The sequence below is a fragment of the Equus asinus genome, chromosome 19 (assembly GCF_041296235.1).
Source record: "Equus asinus isolate D_3611 breed Donkey chromosome 19, EquAss-T2T_v2, whole genome shotgun sequence".
NCBI classification, from domain to species: domain Eukaryota; kingdom Metazoa; phylum Chordata; class Mammalia; order Perissodactyla; family Equidae; genus Equus; species Equus asinus.
This window is the reverse complement of record NC_091808.1, coordinates 19,900,222-19,920,458: the sequence shown is the minus strand read 5'-3', so window position 1 is coordinate 19,920,458 and position 20,237 is coordinate 19,900,222. Positions and strand designations below refer to the sequence as shown.

Sequence of the window (20,237 nt, the reverse complement as noted above, 5' to 3'; positions counted from 1 at the left end):
GGGGTGGTACTATGGAGTGGTGAAAGGTAGTCAGATTTTGAATATGTTTTGAACATACAGCAAATAAGATTTCATGAGTGACTGGATGTGGGGGTGTGAACTAAAGAAGGCAGATGAAGAGGACTCCAAGATTTTTGGCCTGAGCAATAGGAACGATGGGACTGCCATTAACTGAAATACAGAGTGGTAGTGCGTATGAAAGATCGAGTTCCGTTTTGAACATGTTAAATATATTAGTTGAAAATTTGCAAACACACCAAAGTAGAGAGCTTCGTTCAGTGAAGCCCATCACAGCTTCATGAGCTACCATATCTATTCTTTTTTTACTCAGGTATTTTAAAACAAATCCTGGGCAACATAATGATGTTACCCGTAAGTACTTTGGTATACATCGCTAACAGATCGGAACTTTGGTTTTTGTTTTTAACAAAACCACAGTACTTCACTAAGACTTGTCTGAATTTAGGCAAATACAGTATTGTATTTTGAAATATGGGTATTTTTTCTAAAATATAAACTAGGGAGAATTACCTTATGAAAATTATTTTTTTCCAAACAATTCATTAAATAATAGCTTGAAATATCATGCTTATCTGGTCCATAAACAATTTGATGTAGAGAAATTAAATATACATCCAAACTTTTTAGGCTATCGTATAAAGCAATAGTTTTATGAGGAAGCATAATAAAACATGTTCCTATCCTTGGGAGCATCCAATCGAAAGGGTTAGAAATATGTAAACAATTTTACATCTAGCGATCATTGCACCAAGTGCTGAGAGGATGTGAAGTGGACGGTCTGAGTAGTGCCTGGAATTCAGAGAATGTCTGGAAGGCTTGAGGACTTGTGCCTGTGTTTAGTTTTATGTGTGTATGAGTGTATATGTGTTTTGACTTTTGGGAGAAGAGGGAGCTTAAAATTCTCAAACATGTAAAAGTAGAGAGAGTGGCATAATAAACCCCCATACCTGATCCCACAGATTCAGCTGCTATCAACATTTGCCACACTGCTTCTACCTATTTTTTTTTTTTAAACCAGAACATTCATTGCGTGACTAATCACTGAACTCCTTCAGATGAGCTGGATGCTGCAGCAGCTGCCGTCTCGGGTGTAGGTGTTTTTCCTTCACGGAATCCATGCCTGAATCTGTGAGATACAATCTTTTGGTGCCTGATTCGACTGGTACCGACGCTATCTGTCTTTTAGCCTTGACACTCCAGGTATACTTTCTCTTCCTCTTGGCAGGGTAGCCACATTTGCCACCGGCTGACTTCTGAACGTGGCAGGTCTTAAAGCCACAGTGGCAGCACAACTTGTGTGTCTTAGATGCTTTCCCAATGATGAGGTTCCCTTTGTCAGCTCGCTTCTGCAGCCAAGACCAGAGGCCAGGAGAGCTACCTATTATTTTTTAAAATTTTGTCATTGCTATAGTTTTAAAAAGCATTCTATTTTGAAATAATTTAAAATTTAGAGAAAAGTTGTAGGAATAGTACAAAGAATTCCCATATACTCCTCACCCAGATTCAGTATTGTTAACATTTTGCCACAATTAGTTGTACCATATTTTTCTGAACCATTTGAGAGTAAGTTGTAATATCATACCCTTTTACCTTTAAATACGTAAGCAGGAATTTCTTAAGATCAAGGATATTAACTTATATAACCACAGTATAATTAACAAAATCAGGAAATTTAACATGGATATAATACTGTTAACTAATCTACAGCCCATATTCCAATATTGCCAATTGTTCCAATAACATCTTTATATCAATTTTTTTCCCTGGTCCAGGGTCCAACCCAAGATCCCACTTTGTGTTTGGTTGTGATGCCTCTTTAGCCTCTAATCTAGAATTATTCCTCATCCTTTCTTTGTCTTTTATGACACTGATTGACATTTTGAAGAGTACAGGCCAATTTGGGTATTTCTGACGTTTCTTTGTGATTTGATTCAGGTTATACATTTTTAGCAGAAACACTACATAAATGCTGAAATGTCTTCTTTGCACATCCTATCTGGAGGCTGGTGATGGTGCTTTTTCCCATTATTGGTGAAGTTACCTCTGATCAGTAGGTTATGGTGGGCTGGGCAGGTCTCTGTTGCTGTAGGTTTTTTGGTTTTTTTAAAAATAGACTTTATATTTTAGAACAGTTTTAGATTTACAGAAAAAATGAGCAGATAGTACAGAGTTCATATATTATACCCTGCCCCTATAAACAGTTTCCCTATTATTAACATCTTACATTATTGTGATACATTTGTTATAATTAATGAACCAATATCAATATATTATTAACTAAAGCCTGAATTTTATTCAGATTTCCTTAGTTTTTACCTGATGTCCTTTTTCTGTTCTAAGATTTCATTACACATTAGATTTAGTCGTCTCCCTAGACTCCTCTGGCTGTAACACTTTCTCAGAAGTTTCTTGTTTTTGATGACCTTGGCAATTTTGGGGAGTACTGGTCAGCTATTTTGTAGGATGCCCCTCTATTGGAATTTGTCTGATGTTTCTCATGATTACACTGGGGTTATGGGTTTTGGGGAGGAAGATCACAAAAGTAAAGTGCCATTTTCATCACTTGTCAAGGGTACATGCTATCTACATGATTTATGACTGTTGATGTTGACCTTGATCACTTGACAGAAGTAGCGTTTGTCAGATTTTTCTACTGTTACTCCTTTTGCCCTGCCCACCCCCCTTTCCATACTGTGCTCTTTGGAAAGAAGTCAGTCTGCACAGCCCACACTTAAGAAGTGGGGGGTTATGTTCCTCTCCTTTAGGGCAGAGTATCTACATAATTTATTTGGAATTCTTCTGCCCAGGAGAGTTGTCTCTTTACCACGTTTGCGAACATACTCAATCATTTATTTATACCAGAGACTCATGGATATTTGTTTTATACTTTGGGTTATAAACCACCTACTACTTTACATAATTTTGTTGCTCAAATTGATCCAGCATTGGTCACTGGGCGTCCTTTTGATTAGCTCCTGTGACATATTCCCACCAATGTGGGGTTTTTGTTTTCTTTTTTTTTTTAAGAACATTTCCTTTATGTCTGGTACTACAAGATGCTTCAGCTCATCTCGTATATTTCCTGCCCTAGTGCTAGAATCAGCCATTTCTTCAAGGAGACCTTGTTCGTTTTTTTTTTCGTTAAAGATTTTATTTTTCCTTTCTCTCCCCAAAGCCCCCTGGGACATAGTTGTATATTTTTAGTTGTGGGTCCTTCTAGTTGTGGCATGTGGGACGCTGCCTCAGCATGGCCTGACAAGTGGTGCCATGTCCGCGCCCAGGATCCGAACCAAGAAATCCTGGGCCACCGAAGTGGAGCTCACAAACTTAACCACTCGGCCATGAGGCCGGCCCTCCTTGTTCCTTTTTGTGGAGAATGGTATTAGAAACTAAGCCCTGGGTGCCTAGGTGTGCTCATTGCTACTGTGGTGTTTACTGTGGGATTTTAAAGCAAAACTAAACCCCCCTTCATCATATCATTTAATCCCCCCAAAAATCTGTATGTGTGTAAAAAACAAAGGTATTCTTTTAAATAACCAAAATGTCAAAGTAGCCTGTGGCTGCCAGAACAAATTACCTCAAACTTAGTGGCTTAAAACAACAGAAATTTATTCTCTCACAGTTCTGGAGGCCAGAAGTCTGAAATCAGACTGTCTGAAGGACCCCATTCCCTAAGAAAGATCTAGAGGAGAATCCATTCCTTGCCTCTTCCACCTTCTTCTGGAAGGAACATCGCAGGCGTTCCTTGGCTGGGAGCCACATCACTCCAAGCTCTGCCTCCTCACATTGCCTCCTCCTCTTTTGAGTCTTCTCTCTGCTATCACATCTCCCTCTGCCTCACTAACGACACTGTTATTGGTTCAGGACCCACCCAAATAATCCAGGAAAATTCCTAATTCTCTCAAAAGCATCCTCTCAAAGTCCTTAATCACATCTTTTGCCATATAAGATAATATTTATGGGTTCCTGGAGTTTGGATGTGGATATGTTTTTTTTTTTTTTTTTGATGAGGGGCACCATTCAGTCAACTGCGATAACAAAATTAATAATGGTTTCTTAACATTGTCTATGTTCTTAATGTCCCCAGTCCATATTCAGATTTCTCCATTGTCTCAAAAATGTCTTTTTACAGTTGGTTGGTTTGAATCAGGATCTAAACAAGGTCTCACTCATTGCATTTGTTATGTCTCTTATAATCCACAACACTTCACTTTTTTTTTTTAAAGATTAGCACCTGAGCTAACATCCGTTGCCAATCTTTCTTTTTTTTCCTCCTTCTTCTTCTTCCCAAAGCCCCCAAGTACATAGTTGTATATTCTAGTCATAGGTCCTTCTGGTTGTGCTACGTGGGATGCTGCCTCAGCATGGCCTGAAGAGTGGTGCCATGTACATACCAGGATCTGAACCAGCGAAACCTTGGGCCACTGAAGTGGAGCGTGCGAATTTAACCACTCGGCCACAGGCCTGGCCCCCCTTCACTCTTTTTTTTATACTCTGAAATTGTTGAAGAAAGAGGTCATTCATCTGTACATTGGCCCACATTCTGGGTTTGTCTGATTGTTTTCTCATGGTACTATTTGTTTTTCTTTATTTCCTATAGACTGGAACTTGGAGCCAAAAGATTGATTAGATTCAGATTAAATTTTTTGTTTTTTGACAAAAATACACTACTTCCTAAATATTACCGTGTAGCTCAAATTGCATCATAACAGGAGACATTTTTATAGCTGTCCCATGTTTCATGATCTAAGATTGATTAAAATATACAGGAGATACACTCTTCCAGTGCAGAACTCCCCCCGTAACCCTCTAATGGTTTTAGCATCCATCAATGACTCTTACTTAAAACATTTATTTAGCGTCCTTACTCTGGTTCAGATTATTTTCATTAGGTTAGTTTCACCTTTTATTGTCCCCTTTATTTCTGTAGCTGACTGTTTAGAAAAGATCTTTTCACCCTCCAGTTCTCTTTAGACCTTCAAATCCATTAGGTCTAGGACATCTGAGACTGAGGGAGTACGATGTGTCTTGCCTGTGGAGATAATGACTTGAGTCAGTGTTTCCTAAAGCTCACACCTGAAGCCCATAAAGCAGGTGGTTGTAGTTGTACCCTGTTGGAGGGTTGGGGTTAGGAGAAGGAGAGTTGAAGGGAAGCAAGGCGGATCTGGCGATCTCTCCTTTCCTGGGGTCAAACTCAAAGGCTTTTACTGGAAAGAACTACTAAGAAAATTCTTGAATAAAGGCTGAACTCTGACTTCAGAGCAGCGAACTAAGGCTCGGCCAAAGAAACAGTCCATCGGTGTTAGGTAGAACCAGAGTAGGAAGAGTCCTGGAGTCCCAGAATGGAGGGATTTAACCTCAGGACTACATCTCCCAGAATTCCGCTCTTCCGGTCCCACCCGCATCGAAGCGGCTGCGCGTGCGTGAGGCCGCTGACGGCCCGCCCTCCTAGGCCCCACAACCCCCGAGATTCCGCGCGCCTGCCTCTCTCCTGCCGCTATCGCCCCTTCCAGGCCCTCTGTCCGTCCGCTGGGGGCGCGCGCAGTGCGTGGCAGGCGGCAGCGGCGCTGGCGGCTGGGAGCGCGAGTCGCGTGGCGGTGCGTGGTTGCTAGGGGCGCCTGAGGCCGCCCGCCCGCCCATTAGCCCACGGGAGGAAGCAGCAGGGAGCCGGCGCAGAGCCGGGGCGAAGCTAGGTCCGCTAGGTGAGTGCGGCCGCGGAGCTGGAGCAGCGACCCTCTGCCGGCCCGACTCTCCCGCCCCTCCCTCCGCCCGGGGCCTTTCGCGCGGGTCCCCAGCCCCGCTTCCTGCCCGCCGCCCTGCTATCCCCTGGGGGCGAGGGAGCCGCGGCCTTCTCCCTGAGCAGGACTGGGCGCCCCCGGGACCCCTTCTCGTCCCCGGCCACGCCCCGGGAACTTAGCTGGGTGCTCGGACCTGCAGCATCCCCTCGCCCGGGGCCTCCGTGCCGCCTCTTTCCCGCCGCGCTGCGCTTTAAACTCTCCTCGCTTGGGTGTGCACCCAAGCTCCTCTCAGGCTTCGCGGCTGAATTTAACGTGGATGCCCACTTTTTTACTTCCCCATCTTCAGTATCTGTAGAGAAATACTTTCCTAGACTATAGAGATTCAAACAAGATCTGAGATCCTGTGGAATTTAACTCTTTATCCATCCATCCACCCATTCCTCCATTTGGTTGTTGACTAGTTTTTAATAAACGTTGACAAATATTTATAGAACCAGTGCGCTATGGAAGGCGCTGAGGGGATATAGTGGTGAACAAGACAGGCGTGTTCACCGAGCTTGTCGTCTAGGCGAGATTGTAATCAAGTAAACAAGCATTTGTCATACTGTGTGGTGTGCGCTCTGAGAGAACATTAGAAAGCTATTTAACCCAGACTTACTTGGAAAACTATTATCCTCATTCCCTGGTCTTTGCATTCCCATTCTGGATCTAGAAAATTTGTAATTTTTCCTTTATGGAGTCATCCCTGCTCTCTCAGATATTCCAGATCACATCTTCCTTAACTTCAGCAACTGTTGGTTTAGCCAATCAACTAGTAGCCGGGGAACCCTTTGGGACAGTGTTTCATCCCGTCCTTCGTTTCTTGCAATAAATACTGAGACACTGTTTGCATAAAAACCATCCCCTTGGTGTGCAGAAAGTTACCAGCTGCTTATTGATTGGACCAATGGAACCTTGAAAAATTATCAGGTGTTTTCTGGGAGTAAAGAGGTGAGAAGACATTGCAGGTACAAAGTAGCTTTAGAAAAGATACAGCAAGGGTTTAAAAGACTACTGGAAACGTTTGACAGACCTGAGCTGGATTGCAGTGAGCCATCCAGTCAAACAGCAGGAGGGGAGTTAATGAGGGTTAGATCACAAAGAGCCTCGGATGTTTTGCTAAAGTGGTAGAACTGTATCCACCAGAGCAGTGGTTTTCGAGCGGGGTGACCTAGGCCCAATACTTCCAAGGGATACACCTGCACCGGTGGCTTTAGAAGAATCAGTTTCCAGATCCTCAGCTTCCAAATGAACTGTCTAAAACTGACCTTACAAAAAAAGGGGAGGACCCACTTCCCAAAGTTTACCATAGTGTATTGTCTTGAGTGTAAAAACCTCAGATTGCCAAACAAAGAATATTCTGGAAATACTCATTAAGTTACCTTAAAGACCTGGAAGGCTTCCTGTCTCCTCTGTCTGATACACTTTGCTGTTAGGGTGTTTAAAGAACATTGCTTGTTCCTTATTGGAATATTCTGAATTCAGAAGAACACAACAGTTAAATGTGACTGGAATGTTTTCTTGGGACCACAGGTTTTTTAAGCTGTATTGGATAAAACTTGGATAAAAACTTTTAAAAGAGATTTCCTTTAGGTGTGTGTTATTCAATAAGATAGTTAAAACTTATTTTATCAAGTCATGAAATGTTTATTCCAATTGCAGTTAATCGTTAACTTCTTTTTATAAAATATTTAATACCTTCTACCTCTTAACAAAAGAATAAACTTGTTTAAACTTGTGATGAAAATTTTAGAATTCAGCTTTAAGATGTGCAAGGAATACATGCTTTAAAAAGTTCTTTTGGGGCTGGCCCCGTGGCCGAGTGGTTAAGTTCGTGTGCTTCGCTGCAGGCGGCCCACTGTTTCGTTGGTTCGAATCCTGGGCGCGGACATGGCACTGCTCATCAAACCACGCTGAGGCAGTGTCCCACGTGCCACAACTAGAAAGACCCTCAACGAAGAATATACAACTATGTACTGGGGGGCTTTAGGGAGAAAAAGGAAAAAAATAAAAAATCTTAAAGAGTCTCCTATAACCTCAAAGAGTCAGAAAATATATATTTCAAAAAAAAAAAGTTCTTTTGGGGATGTATGAGTAAAACCACTTGAGAGTATGTTGGAGGAAAACCACAGAAAGATAATTAGCAGGAAAATAACCTCAGGTTTGTGTCTGAGATGACTGTAGAGTCAGGGTGTGGGTTGAGGAGAAAGGATTTGAGACTGGAGGCAGGGAGCTACTGAGAAAACTAGAGAGCAGGCTAGAACTGATGAAGGCTTTATGGTGGTCGCATTGGGAATGGATAGGGTTTAGAGATGTTGAAGATGGTAGACTTGACAAAACCTGGTGGCAAAGTAAATGTAAGGAGAGTGGGACAAGGAGCAGTCTGGAATGATCCTAGGTTTCCGACTGTAGTGACCAGGTGCGTGGTGATGAGAAGGAACTATTAGGAGGAGGGGCAGCTTTGAGGAAAAAGATAAAGGAGCCACACCTGGGACATGCCAACTTGAAGTCCCGGCAGCACATCCAGGTAGAAGGGCCCAGAAGGTTGTTTTGTAGGCCTGGTGCTCACAGCAGAGGCCTGGATCATGATAGAAAGTTGAGAAGGTAGGAGGTGGTTGAGGTCATGGGATGGAAGTGGTTGCCCTGGGAGAGTTTGTGGTAATAATTTTAGCTGCCATTTATTGAGTGCTTACTGTGTGCCAGGCACAGTGAGAAGACTGAGCTCAGAAGATTATACCAACACTGAAAGGTGGGTGGAGGAAAAGGGATGGAAGAAGAGGGGCAGAGAATTTATATCATATACAGAAGTGAATGTGTAAATGAAAAGTTGTCACTTGCTGAAAAACCATATGTAGATGAAATCTTAACGTCAGGGTCTGATCGTCATGATAGGGAGTTGAGTTTAGCTTTCCCGACTAGATTCTTTCTATGGCCTTAGAATTGTCTGCTCATAGGCCCCCCTGGATTTCAGCATGGGATCAGGTACTTCTGTCTATCAGTGAAATGCAGAGAAAAATTTTCTTTAATGCCCCAACCTTTTCATCCTCTCCTTTGGCATAACTGGAAAGCCAGATCTGGCATTTTGGAACAAATGCTGAGAGTGCTCATTTCTCTTAGGTCCTGAAATCCAGAGGACCTTGGAACCCCCATGGACATCCTGGATAGGCAGTGCTGTTCGAGACCAGAGGTTCTCAGACTTACTCGTCTCCTTTATGCACTTCAAAAGCTTTTTGGGGTCTTCAATATATTTTTTAATGTGGGATATCTATCTATCTTGATATTTACCATATTAGAAATGGAAATACTAATTCATTTAGAAATAATAAACCCATTTACAAGTTAACATAAGTAGCTTTACCCTCCCATTTGACTTGTTTTATTTATACTCAGATCCAATGTTTTGAGTTTTTTTTAAAATTTTTTCTTCTCCCCAAAGCCCCCCAAGTACATAGTTGTATATTTTAGTTGTGGTCTTTCTAGTTGTGCTATGTGGGATGCTGCCTCAGCATGGCTTGATTAGTGGTGCCATGTACATGCCAGGATCTGAACCGGTGAAACCCTGGGCCGCCCAAGTGGAGCACACAAACTTAACCACTTGGCCACCAGGCCTGCCCCTAACTAGCATTTTTTAAATGCAGTTGTTTCAAAAAGACTAGTGAGAAGAGTGTCATTGTTTTTGCAAAGCTCTTTAATGTCTGGCTTAATAGAAGACAGCTGGATTTTCCTATCTGTTTCTACATTCAATCGATTGTGATGAGTTGTTTTGGCTGAATTATGAAGAAAATCCAGCTGCATGCAGATATTTAGTTGGAAAAGGGAGGAGTATTTTATTGCCTTTTCAGATAATTGTGGGTGTTCCTCTTTGGTACACAAAACCTGTCAAGGGGTGGTTTTGTGAAAGTTAGTAGCAATGTGGATCTGAAATGACATCAGCCAACTTTTCATGCTTTGTTACATTAAAATCCATTGGTCTGTCTCTCAGTTGACCAGGTCTTTTACCCATGGGTGATTCCTGTTTGCAAAATTAGTTACTGAGTTATTCAGATCTTCCAAATGTTGCCACATTTGATTATACAGTATCAAAAAATCATATTCATATTATCACCCCTCTCAGAAAACCGGTTAGGTTATTGGGAAGTATAAGTATTGTCAAGCTTATGGTGGCAGATAGAATTTTGTCAAAATTCTAATTTTCTCTTGGAAGCTCCGGTTTTATCATTGGCGACAGATACTGCCAGTTGTTTTCCTTGAAGTGACAGGCATACTTTGTTTCATTTTCTAGAAAATCTCTGCCAAATACCAAAGTCTGAATAACCATCACGTGTGTCATTTATTATTTCAAGTAAACATGGTGTTCCACAGAAAAATCCTGCAATTCAGTCGTATAATATATGCTCTACTTAGAGCCAACCACCATCTTCTGTATGCCACATAAGCGTTTTGTGTGTACTTCTCATTTTGTCACACAGAATATTAGATGTACTCAAGGATTGAGATTTAATACAGTTTTTACTGCGTCGTGAAGGACGTCCTTAAGTCAGGCTGACGTTGATTCTTTCCCTGTGCGATGAAGAAGTGTGTGGTGGTGCAGGATCTAACCGGGCGCCGTTGTCTTGATTCCCACGTGGGCACCAGCAGTTTGGCCTATCATTGCTTTTGCACCATCAGTGGAAAGGCCAGCACAGTAAAAAAAAAAAAAAAAAAGGCCAATGCTGTCTTAGTTTTGTTATGAAAATAGTTTCACCTAGCAGAACCCCTGCAAGGGTCTCAGGGACCCTCAGGTTCTGTGCACCATACTTCGAGGATCACTGCTCTAGAGCTCACCTGAGGAGGAGGAAAGAGGTTTCTTTCTGAAGCTGATAAAGGTCAGGGCTTCAGGAGAGCTAGTCACCCAGTTACGTGAAGCCTTCAGCATTTTCTCTTTCAGTAGTTGTGGATTTACCTCCCTCACCCCCAGCTGCAGTAAGCTGTGTTTCCCCTCAGGTTTGTGCACTCCGCTTGCATCACTGACCTGTGTTCCACAAGAGCTGCCTATCTTAACTGCTGCTGCCCCTCCCTTCTCACTAGGGCTGGGGCGCTGACCTTCCTTTCTCGGGAGGGCTATAAGGAAGTTCACTGCTCCTCCAGCTTTCTTTAGGGAGATATAGCTCTTGGGATTTATCTGGAGAGAGAAAATGGGCTGATTCCTACACTCCTTCCCATTCTATTTGGTTCCAGGAAGTCAGTTCTATCTTCTAACATAAGTATTGAGCAATTAAGATCATCTCATCAGAGATCTTGTGACTTGTAGACTCTGAACCATTTCTGATGTCCTGAGTTCCCCTGGTGACCGAGGGAACAGGAGGAAAAGGAAACTGCAGATCCCAAGAGCCACAGACTGTAATATAGGACAGTGATTTAATCAGTGGGTAATGAATAATTGCTTTCTGTAGAAAGAGATACCTTGTAAAAGTTGGCCTGGGTCTGGCCCCTGGAGACTTGATGATTTGAGACATCAGCCATAGATTTTCTAGAATAGGCTGCCTATCGTTCACTCTCACTTAAGGAGGAAACTTGCGGCAAAATTACCCCACAAAGAGTGGAAGGTAAAATGAGATAGGCAGTTTCTGAATGCTGTATAAAGATGACAACGCAGGATGCTAAGATTCCTGAGGCTGGATACTCTAGAAGGGGAGCGGCTGGAGCCAGGGACATCAGTCAGGATGCTGTTGCAACAGTCCTGCACTTGTTGAGAGGGTGGGGGATTAGGGATTGGGCTGAGCCAGCCAAACAAGTAGAAAGAAAGGGATGTTGGAAGCCATTTAGTTTATCTTTAGAATGCTCTGCAGTTCTTAACCTTCCTTTCTTATCCCTTTAGTCAGGTTTTTTTGTTTGTTTGTTTTATTTTTAACGGCTTTATGGAGGTATAACTGACGTTGAACATATTAATCACCCCCAAGTCAGTTGTTTTTAAACTCTGTTCTAGGGGGCATTAGTGCCCCTGAAGTTGTTGGGGGAGAAGACTTAGGCCACATGGCTGAGGAGGAGGCCAAGCTAGGACAGTGATCTTCCCCCTTCTGCCGGAACAGCTCTGCGTTTGTCGGAGATACGCAGGGCGCCCCTGTAAAAACCATCGTGGAGCTTATGGGCATATCCATGTGGAGAGAGAGCAGTAGTAAAAGATAGCCTTTGCACAGTATCAAGTTAGAGGAATAAATACCCAGCGGATATTCATGGGTAGGGTGGGGCTTGAGCAGGGCCTGGAAAAGGTAAATAAAATATGGAAGAATTCAGGAGGAAGAGGCTTAGTGGAGTAAAGGCCTGCAGTCGGGTTTGAAAGGGGTTTATTCCAGTTTAGTGTAAGACCGGCCCAGTTCATATAGCAGTGTTCAAGGTGGAAGGAAATGGAAATAGGCCTTAAAAAAAGGACTGAAGCCAGACTTTGGGGTCTTTCAACCCAAGCGAAGATGTCTGGATTTTATTTATTGACTCACATGAGAAGCATCTGGAATGCTTGTTAAAAATGCAGATTCCTGGCCCCAGCCACCCCAGACCCACTGAATCCTACCTGAAGGTGGGGCTGGGGAATCTGCACCCCAGGTTATTCTGATGCAGGTGGTTAGTGGGCTACGGTGATATTTAGTGGGGACTCGGAAAATTTTTAGAAAGGGAGTAACCTCATCAAGTAATATTTGAGCAAAGTTAATCTAGCAAAGTTGCCTACAGCATGGAATTAGGGAAGATGGACCCTGGAGACACAAACTTCAGTCTGGATGCTGTGGCAATAGTCCAGGTCTAGGGTGGTGGTGGAGATAAAAGGAGGAGGTATGCTGTAAAGAAAGAGTCTCTCAAGTTTTGTGACTGGTCTGGCTTTGGAGAATAAGGGAAAGGAAGAAGCCAAAGGTGACTTAAGTTTTCCTCTTTGGCGACTGAGAGAAAGAAGGTTCCACTGAAACTGGAAGGTCAAGAGTGCAGAGGTAGTGTGACGAGCTGGACTGAAGTAGTGGGACACGCGTGTGGAAAAGGTGGAGCAGACCCTTGGTGATGAGGACATGAAGCGTGAGTGAGGTCAGGTCCGAAAAGTAGCCGTTCACCTGCAGATAATAGATGAACTTGTGAGAGCAGATTGGTTTGATGTGAGAGGGGATGAAAGAGAGGAGCTGTGGAGGATTTTAGAAGGGGCCTCAGGAGGAGAACGCACTACACTGTTGAAGGAGTTGGGGGTGGCTGTGGCAGAGTTCCTGCACTGAGTAAAGAAGTAGCAACAAGGAGACGGTTGGGGGAGAGGAGCACCTGTGGAATCTGAAGACGTCCAGCTGGTGGCTTTGCTCGTCATACATGTTGTAGGTACATTTGTTCTTCAGGAAATATTTAATGAGCCCTGATTACATTTCCAGAATGGGCATACACTGTGTGAAAACGGTCCTAGTTCTCAAAGGGCTTTCATTCTAAATGAGAAGATAGACAAATAGCAAAGGAATGCATAAATGATTGAAGTTTTTAGTTTAAAATTTAATGTGGTTTTGGACTAGGTGATTTAGATATATAGCTCAGAAATTAAAATGATAGAAAAAGGTATGCACAGGTAAGTCTCACCCCGCATTGGTAACCTTTTAAAAAATATCAGTTTTTGTTTATTCCTTCATTGTTTCTGTGGGCAATTATAAGGAAATGTTGACATACAGTAATTTTAGATAGTGGAGGAGCGAAACAGACTAAAACAAGGTAATGTGATGGGGAATGACTAGCGGTGGGGCATGGTTAGGGTAGACAGGGTAGGCCTCTTTGACGTGGTGATATTAACTGAATACTGAGTGAGGGAACTCAGCTGGCCGTGCAGAGATCTGAGTGTTTCAGAGGGAACAACAAAGATCCTGGGGACACAGGAGGGAACATGCCTGGTGACGGGGCAGAGTGGCTCTGGATGAGGTCAGAAAGATAGTCAGGAGTCGTGTCACGTAGGCCTTGGAGCCATCAGATGGCTTTAAGCTACATTTTACAAAAAGCACCACGGCTGCTTTCTGGAGACCAGATTCTAAGAAGGGGTAAGAGAAGAAGCCAGGAAGGCGGCAGTTGAGAGATGATAGTAGCTTGGACTAAGGTGATAACGGTGGAAATGGAGGAGAGGAGATGGATTCAAGGGCACATATTTGAAGCCACAAAGACTTGTTGATGGAGTGAGTGAACAGAAGTGAAGATCTGCTGAGGTCAGGGTGAAATCGGTACCACAGGGCGAGTTGGGAGTTCTGTGTTGCATCAGCACCCTCCCAAGAACATAGCCCTTTCCTCCTGGATATTTTTTTCCTGAAGTCGTCTTTGTGCAGTTGCTGCTTATTTTCTGCCCTGACTCTGAGAGGTGAATTGACTCTAAATGGTTGAGTAAGTGAGGACTGTGATTGACCCATTCTCGTCTCATTAGTTCTCTTACCACTTCACTTAGCATGACTTTACTAAATCTGCCATTCCCATCTAATTTCAAGATTAAAAGATAACCTGTTCCCTCCTTGAATAACAGTGATCATAGAAAACCTTGAGCTTCCCACATTGTCCCCTTCTTCCCTTAACTCTAGCCCTGATGTCCTTACTCAGCCTCTAGGTTCCTTTAGGCTCCTGTTTCTCACCTTGCTGCTGACAGCAACTGCTTTCTCAGTTGAAGGCGAGGCAAGGATTTGTGTTTTGTTGGCAGTGGGGTTTTCACAAAGGATTGGGGTTAAAGAGCATTTCCCCGTTAAAAATTGGAGACCCTGCCCCACGTTGTGTGTTGATGGCCCCAGAGGAGGTGCTTCTGTTACACTTCATCTGCCAGGCTCTGGCGTTTGCCTTCTTCCTTCAACTCCTCGAGCCAGAGTTTGCAGGTTCACTGGCCGCTTACAGTGGAGCGTGCCGGGTAGCTCGTTCGTATTAAGTTGGCCACCAGTGGCTATGTTGAAAAGGCTAGTGTTCAGGGTAAGGCCCTTCATAAGGCATGTGACCTCAGCTCTTGCTCCATAGGGATGACGGGTAGATCCCCCAGTCAAGCCTGCTTCAGGTGGTGGGGCACAGAGTGAGTCTGATTTCAGTGGCTTGAATCATTCACCGGTAGGAGGCGTTCCTGCCAGTCTAATTTTGAAGAAGAGTTGATATTGATTTGTGCTGCCTGCCTCCTGGTCTGAGAAAAACCAAGCTTCCCTTTAAGTAGTAATAACTTTTTTTTTAAACTTTTTTATTTTGAAATGATTTCAGACTTGCAAAAATAGTACAAAGAATTCCTATTTTCTCTTTACCCAGATTTATCAAATGTTAGTATTTTACCACACTCCCTTTATTTTTCATTCATATGTGAACTGTGACTGTTTTTTGAAATGTTGGAGTTAGTTGCAGACATGATGCCCCCTTACATCTGAATGTTTCCTGAATGTTTCCTAAATGTTTCCTAAAACAAGGGTATTCTCTTACATTGCCAAGCACAATGATCAGAAGCAGGACGTCATTAATCTAATACCATATACTATAATGCCATCATCTGATCCACCTTATTCAAGTATTGTTAGTTGTCCTGTCAGTGTCCTTTATCTCTTTCAGGGTCACACGTTGCATCAGTCGTCATGTCTCTTTAGTCTCCTTTAATCTGGATAGTCCCTCAGCCTTTCTTTTCTTTAATGAGCTTGGCACGTTTGAAGAGCACAGACCAGTTATTCTGTAGAGTGACCTTCACTTTGGCTTTGTCTGATATTTCCTCATGCATTCAGGTGATGTGTTTTTGGCAAGAAATCACAGCAGTGATGCTGTGCCCTTCAGTGCATCATGTCATGAGGCACATGATGTCAATTTGTGCTATTACTGATGATGGTAACTTTGGTCACTTGATTAAGGTGGTGTCTGCTGGGTTTCTCCCCTGTAAAGTTATGATTTTTTCCCTTTGGTTTTTTTTGAGGAAGATTAGCCCTGAGCTAACTACTGCCAATCCTCCACTTTCTTTCTGAGGAAGACTGGCCCTGAGCTAACATCCGTGCCCATCTTCCTTTACTTTATATGTGGGACACCTACCATAGCATGGCTTGCCAAGCGGCGCCATGTCTGCACCCGGGATCCGAACTGGCAAACCCCGGGCCGCCAAAGCGGAACATGCGAACTTAACCACTGCACCACCGGGCCAGTCCCTGATTTTTTCCCTTTGTAATGAATAAATGTGGAGAGATATTTTGGGACAATATAATTATCTTATTTCCCGATAACCTTTCACCCACCAATTTTAGGATCCACTGATGAGTTTTACCTGAAGCAGTTACTACTGTGGTGGTTGTCATTGGCAATTTTCTGTTCTTATTAATATCACTTCTTAGTTGGAATTCTGCTGTAAGAAAGAGTTGTTTCTTCTCCTCCATCTATTCATTTATTCTTTTATTATATTGGTATGGATTCATGGATCCTTGTTTTATTTAATCTGGCAACTCTTTTATTTTGCTTCTCAAATTGTCCGAGATTTGGTCAGAGGGAGCCTCTTTCACCTGGCTCCTCTCTCCTTTTTGGCCCTTCTACTTTGAAGCAGCTTTATTGAGGTATAATTTGCATACTATGCCGTTGATTGATCCACTATAAAAGTAGAGTTTGATTGCTTTTAGTAAATTTGTACATTTGTGCAACCCTCACCACAGTCTGGTTTTACAACACCCTCATCACCCCAGAAAGTTCCCTTGTCCCATTCGCAGTCTTTCCTTGTTCCTACTCTCAGCCCAGGCAACCACTAGTCTATTTTCTATCTAGAAATTTTATAAAAATGGAGTCATACAATATGTAGTCTTTTGTGTCTGGCTTCTTTTCCTTAGCATAACATTTTTGAGGTTAATCTAGGTTGTTGCATGTATCATAGTTCTCAGCTTTTTGTGAGTAGCATTCCATTATATGGATATATCATATTTTGTTTATTCCTCTGCCAGTTGATAGATATTTGGATTATTTTTAGTTGTTGCCTATTATGAAAAGTTCTGCTGTGAACATTTGTGTGTAAGTCTTTGTGTGGACATATGCTTTTATTTCTCTTAAGTAGATATTTAGGAGTGGAATTGCTAAGTCGTTATATATTAAACTTTGAGAAACCGCCAAACTGTTTTTCAAAGTGGCAGTACCATTTTACATTCCTACTGGCAATATACGAAAGTTCCAATTTCTCCATATTTTGGCCAACACTTATCACTATCAATCTATTTGATTATAGCCATTCTGGTGGGTATATAGTAGTATCTCATTGTGGTTTTAATTTTCATTTCCCTAATGACTAATGATATTGATCATCTTCTCATAGATTTATTACTCATTTGTTTATCTTCTTTAGTGAAATATTTATTCACATATGTACAAGATCATGTCTCCTTCAAATAAATATAGTTTTATTTCTTCCTTTGTAATCTATATGCCATTAATTTCTTTTTTTTGCCTTACTGCAATGGTTAGAATTTCCAGTATAGTGTTGAATAGAAATGCGGAGAGTAGACATCCTTGCCTTGTTCCCAGTCTTAGGGGGAGAGCATCTCGTGTTTCACCATTAAGTGTGATGTTAGCTGTTCTTGTGATATTATGACATAACCCTATCAAATTTTGAGCATTTCCTTACTTTTGGCAGCATAAGATGTTTCAGTCTCATCTGATACTTTTCTTACCCCAGCTGTTTTTCAAGGAGCCCCAGTTCCTTGGTTCCTTTTATTGACAAATGGTGTTTAGAAACCAGGGTCTGGGCACTAGGTGAGTAACAAGCACTTTTTAATTCTCTTCATCCAATGTTTTTAGAAATCCCAACCATCTATTTATAAAAACAAGAAGACCCAGAAGCGAGAGTCTTCTCCTGGTATGTCCCAAATTACTTTTCAGCTGCTTTTTAGTGCCAAATCACACCTGCAGCTGAGAATCTCATTCCTGGTAAATATAGTAAATTTCACCGAAGTCCCCAAATAGCAAGACAATTATGTCTTTTTATAAAAGAGCATAACTTGTACTAGCTGAAATTTTGTGGTGGGGATAATTGTTGCCTGCTCTGTGTGTGTCCCCCCCCCCCCCCCACCCCGATTGCAGCTTGAGAAAAGGGCCGAGGGGAGAAAGTTAGATCATTTGGTGCCAGTAATAAGGAGCATGCTCACTACTATCCCTTGAGTGTTTAGTGTGGGCCACGCACTGTGTTTTGTGTGATTTTCTGATTTGATCTCCCCAGCACCCAGTGGGGGTCACGGCACTTCCTCTCTCATCTCGTCCCAAACATTCCAGCTGTGTGGCTTCAGTAGTGCATGCAGTCCACTGTTCCTCCAAGTGCTGCCTGGCCCGAGTCACCGGGGGTGGCCGTGCTGAAGCAGTGTGGCTGAGAGGAGGAGCAGCGCCCCGGCGACTCTCAGGAAACGCCACACGAGCCTTGCGCGCTTGTTTGCGAAAGATCAGACAACATGGATGCCTGTGAAGTCAACTGCGAAAGTGTCCGACTGCCCACCCACCCCTGCCCCTCTCCCCGGGACAACCGTGACGGTAGTTCAGTGTGTGTTCTTCCAGACTTTTGTTTTTATGTAAATATATTCCAATGTCCTGAGAGCTGTCTCAGAAGGACTTTTCTTCCCCAGAACTCTCTCCTCAGCTGCTTTCCCCTCAGCTCACCTTTCTTTTCAGCTGGGCATTTTGCTGTTTGGACCTTGATTGAGAAACTTAGCCAGAAACAGACTTATTTGCTTCTAAATTGAACTCTCCAGACTACATATAGCTTAGTGTTTGTGCCCCCTCTTGGCCCCTTAAGCCCTCCTGTTCTCCAGGGAGAGTGTGTAGGAGCAAGAAAGGTGTAGGTTAGTAGATCTGGAAAATGTTATTTTCCAGATGAGGTCAGTTTATTGGCTCCTAAAGATACTTACAAGCTGTTGATTGGAGGGTCAACTGATGGTGGATCCTTTGGACTTAGAGAAAGTATGAATGCTTTTGCTTACCTTTGTGGAGTGGATATATGTGACTAAAAAATTTATGTAAATTGAATGAAAATAAGGGAACTTGTGAATCCTTTTAATTTACCTTGTCACCAGTTACTCTGAGTTTAGATTTGCTTAAGTTGGGTGTTTTTGAAACAAAGCTTCTCTTAGTGGCCTGTGTGAGGCCTTCTACATATATAAATACCTTTACTCCTTGTTCTCTTTCCTTTGATGTCTCATCCTAAAATATTTCCTGGGAGATGGGCAGCCTGTCTCTTGGATTCTGAAGGGATACACAGACACACCAAGTGTGTATCATCACAGTGCACTTAGAAATTTGAGGGGGGCTGGAAGAAGGGCCTCCCAACGTTGCGTCAGGAGCCCAGAGTCCCCTACAGGAGACAGGTTTGATGATGTCGCAGCAAAGCTACCTTCAGGGTACATGCTGTCTGTGGGGTCTGGGTGCCATCTGGACTTTGACTTTATGGCAGAAACCACTATGCTCAGTGTATTAGATTTTGAAACTATTTTCTCAGTTCCTCTACTTCTTCTATTTTAGACCTTCTAAAGCTTTTTAAAGTTTGTCACTCCTCATTCCTTTAGGGCAGTGGGCTCGTTCCCTGGCACTTGAGTGGCACTGCTCTTGAGGGCAGCATACAGGAAAAGGAGGTGTGGCAGCAGTCAGGGGCAGGGACCCAGCCTACCTGAATTTTCTCACTAGGTCTCTGCTTCCCCATCCTGTGGAGCTTTTATTTCATCAGGAATCTCTGTCAGGAGAAAGAACAGAGTTGCCTTAGCAACAATCATTTCCTTGTCTAAACCAGACACTATATTTGAACCAGAAACAGTGAGAGCAGGTTGGAGCATTTGTATGTGATGCTGTTCTGAGTGATACTGTTGACTTCATGTTCTTAAAGCTGCTCTGTCTAGAGTATCGGACATGACAGCCTTGTCTTTGCTTGGCAGTTACTGACACAGCTACCTTAGCCAACCCTGGATGTCTCTTACTAGCTGTGGAGCTATTGCCCAGAAAGAGAGTTGCAGAAACATCTTCTCCCCTGCTTGGTCCCTCCAGATATGCTTCTCTAGGAGGACAGGCAGCCCTTTTGCAAACTGCCATCCTACACATCTTGGGAACCATGGGAGGAAACAAGGAATAGGAAATGGCCATTGCAGGGATGTGTGAGAGCTGGAATCCTGTTAGTCAGAGAGAAGAGAATCCACTTTACTCTGGCACTTGCCCGGCTGGCTTCACACCCTGCCTGGGAGCAGACCACCTGCAGCTTCTGAGGAGGATGGGAGTGTGCCCTTCGTCTCCCTCTTCCTTATTTGGATTAGAAGTCAAGCCAGCTAGATGCCAGGCCACGTGCATTCAGTATTGCTGATACTGAGAATTCATACGGTGTAAAACAGAGCAGACATTGCCCAGTGTGTGGAGGAAGAGTTCTCCTCACCAGCCCTGAAGTGGTGTGCAGCGAGCACCCGTGGCCATCAGGGAAGGTGGGATTGGCCACAGTGCTGGTGAGAAGGCGGTGGCTTGCTCTTGATG

At 43.2% G+C, this 20,237-nt stretch overlaps 1 protein-coding gene and 1 pseudogene across 4 annotated transcripts in view; one reads left to right on the top strand and one right to left on the bottom strand.

The window, feature by feature from the left end:
* Positions 1–918: 918 nt before the first annotated feature.
* Positions 919–13,117, bottom strand: LOC123278414 (large ribosomal subunit protein eL37 pseudogene; annotated as a pseudogene).
* Positions 5,453–20,237, top strand: part of TTLL4 (tubulin tyrosine ligase like 4) — a 31,388-nt gene continuing 16,603 nt past the window's right edge. For 2 of the 4 annotated variants that reach the window (XM_044751424.2, XM_014852557.3), the window contains exon 1: positions 5,464–5,723. The gene's annotated coding sequence lies outside the window, so the exon portion shown is untranslated. Of the gene's footprint in view, positions 5,724–18,160; positions 18,264–20,237 lie in introns of those variants that run through there. The other 2 variants (XM_044751425.2, XM_070489714.1) reach the window with 2 other exon arrangements.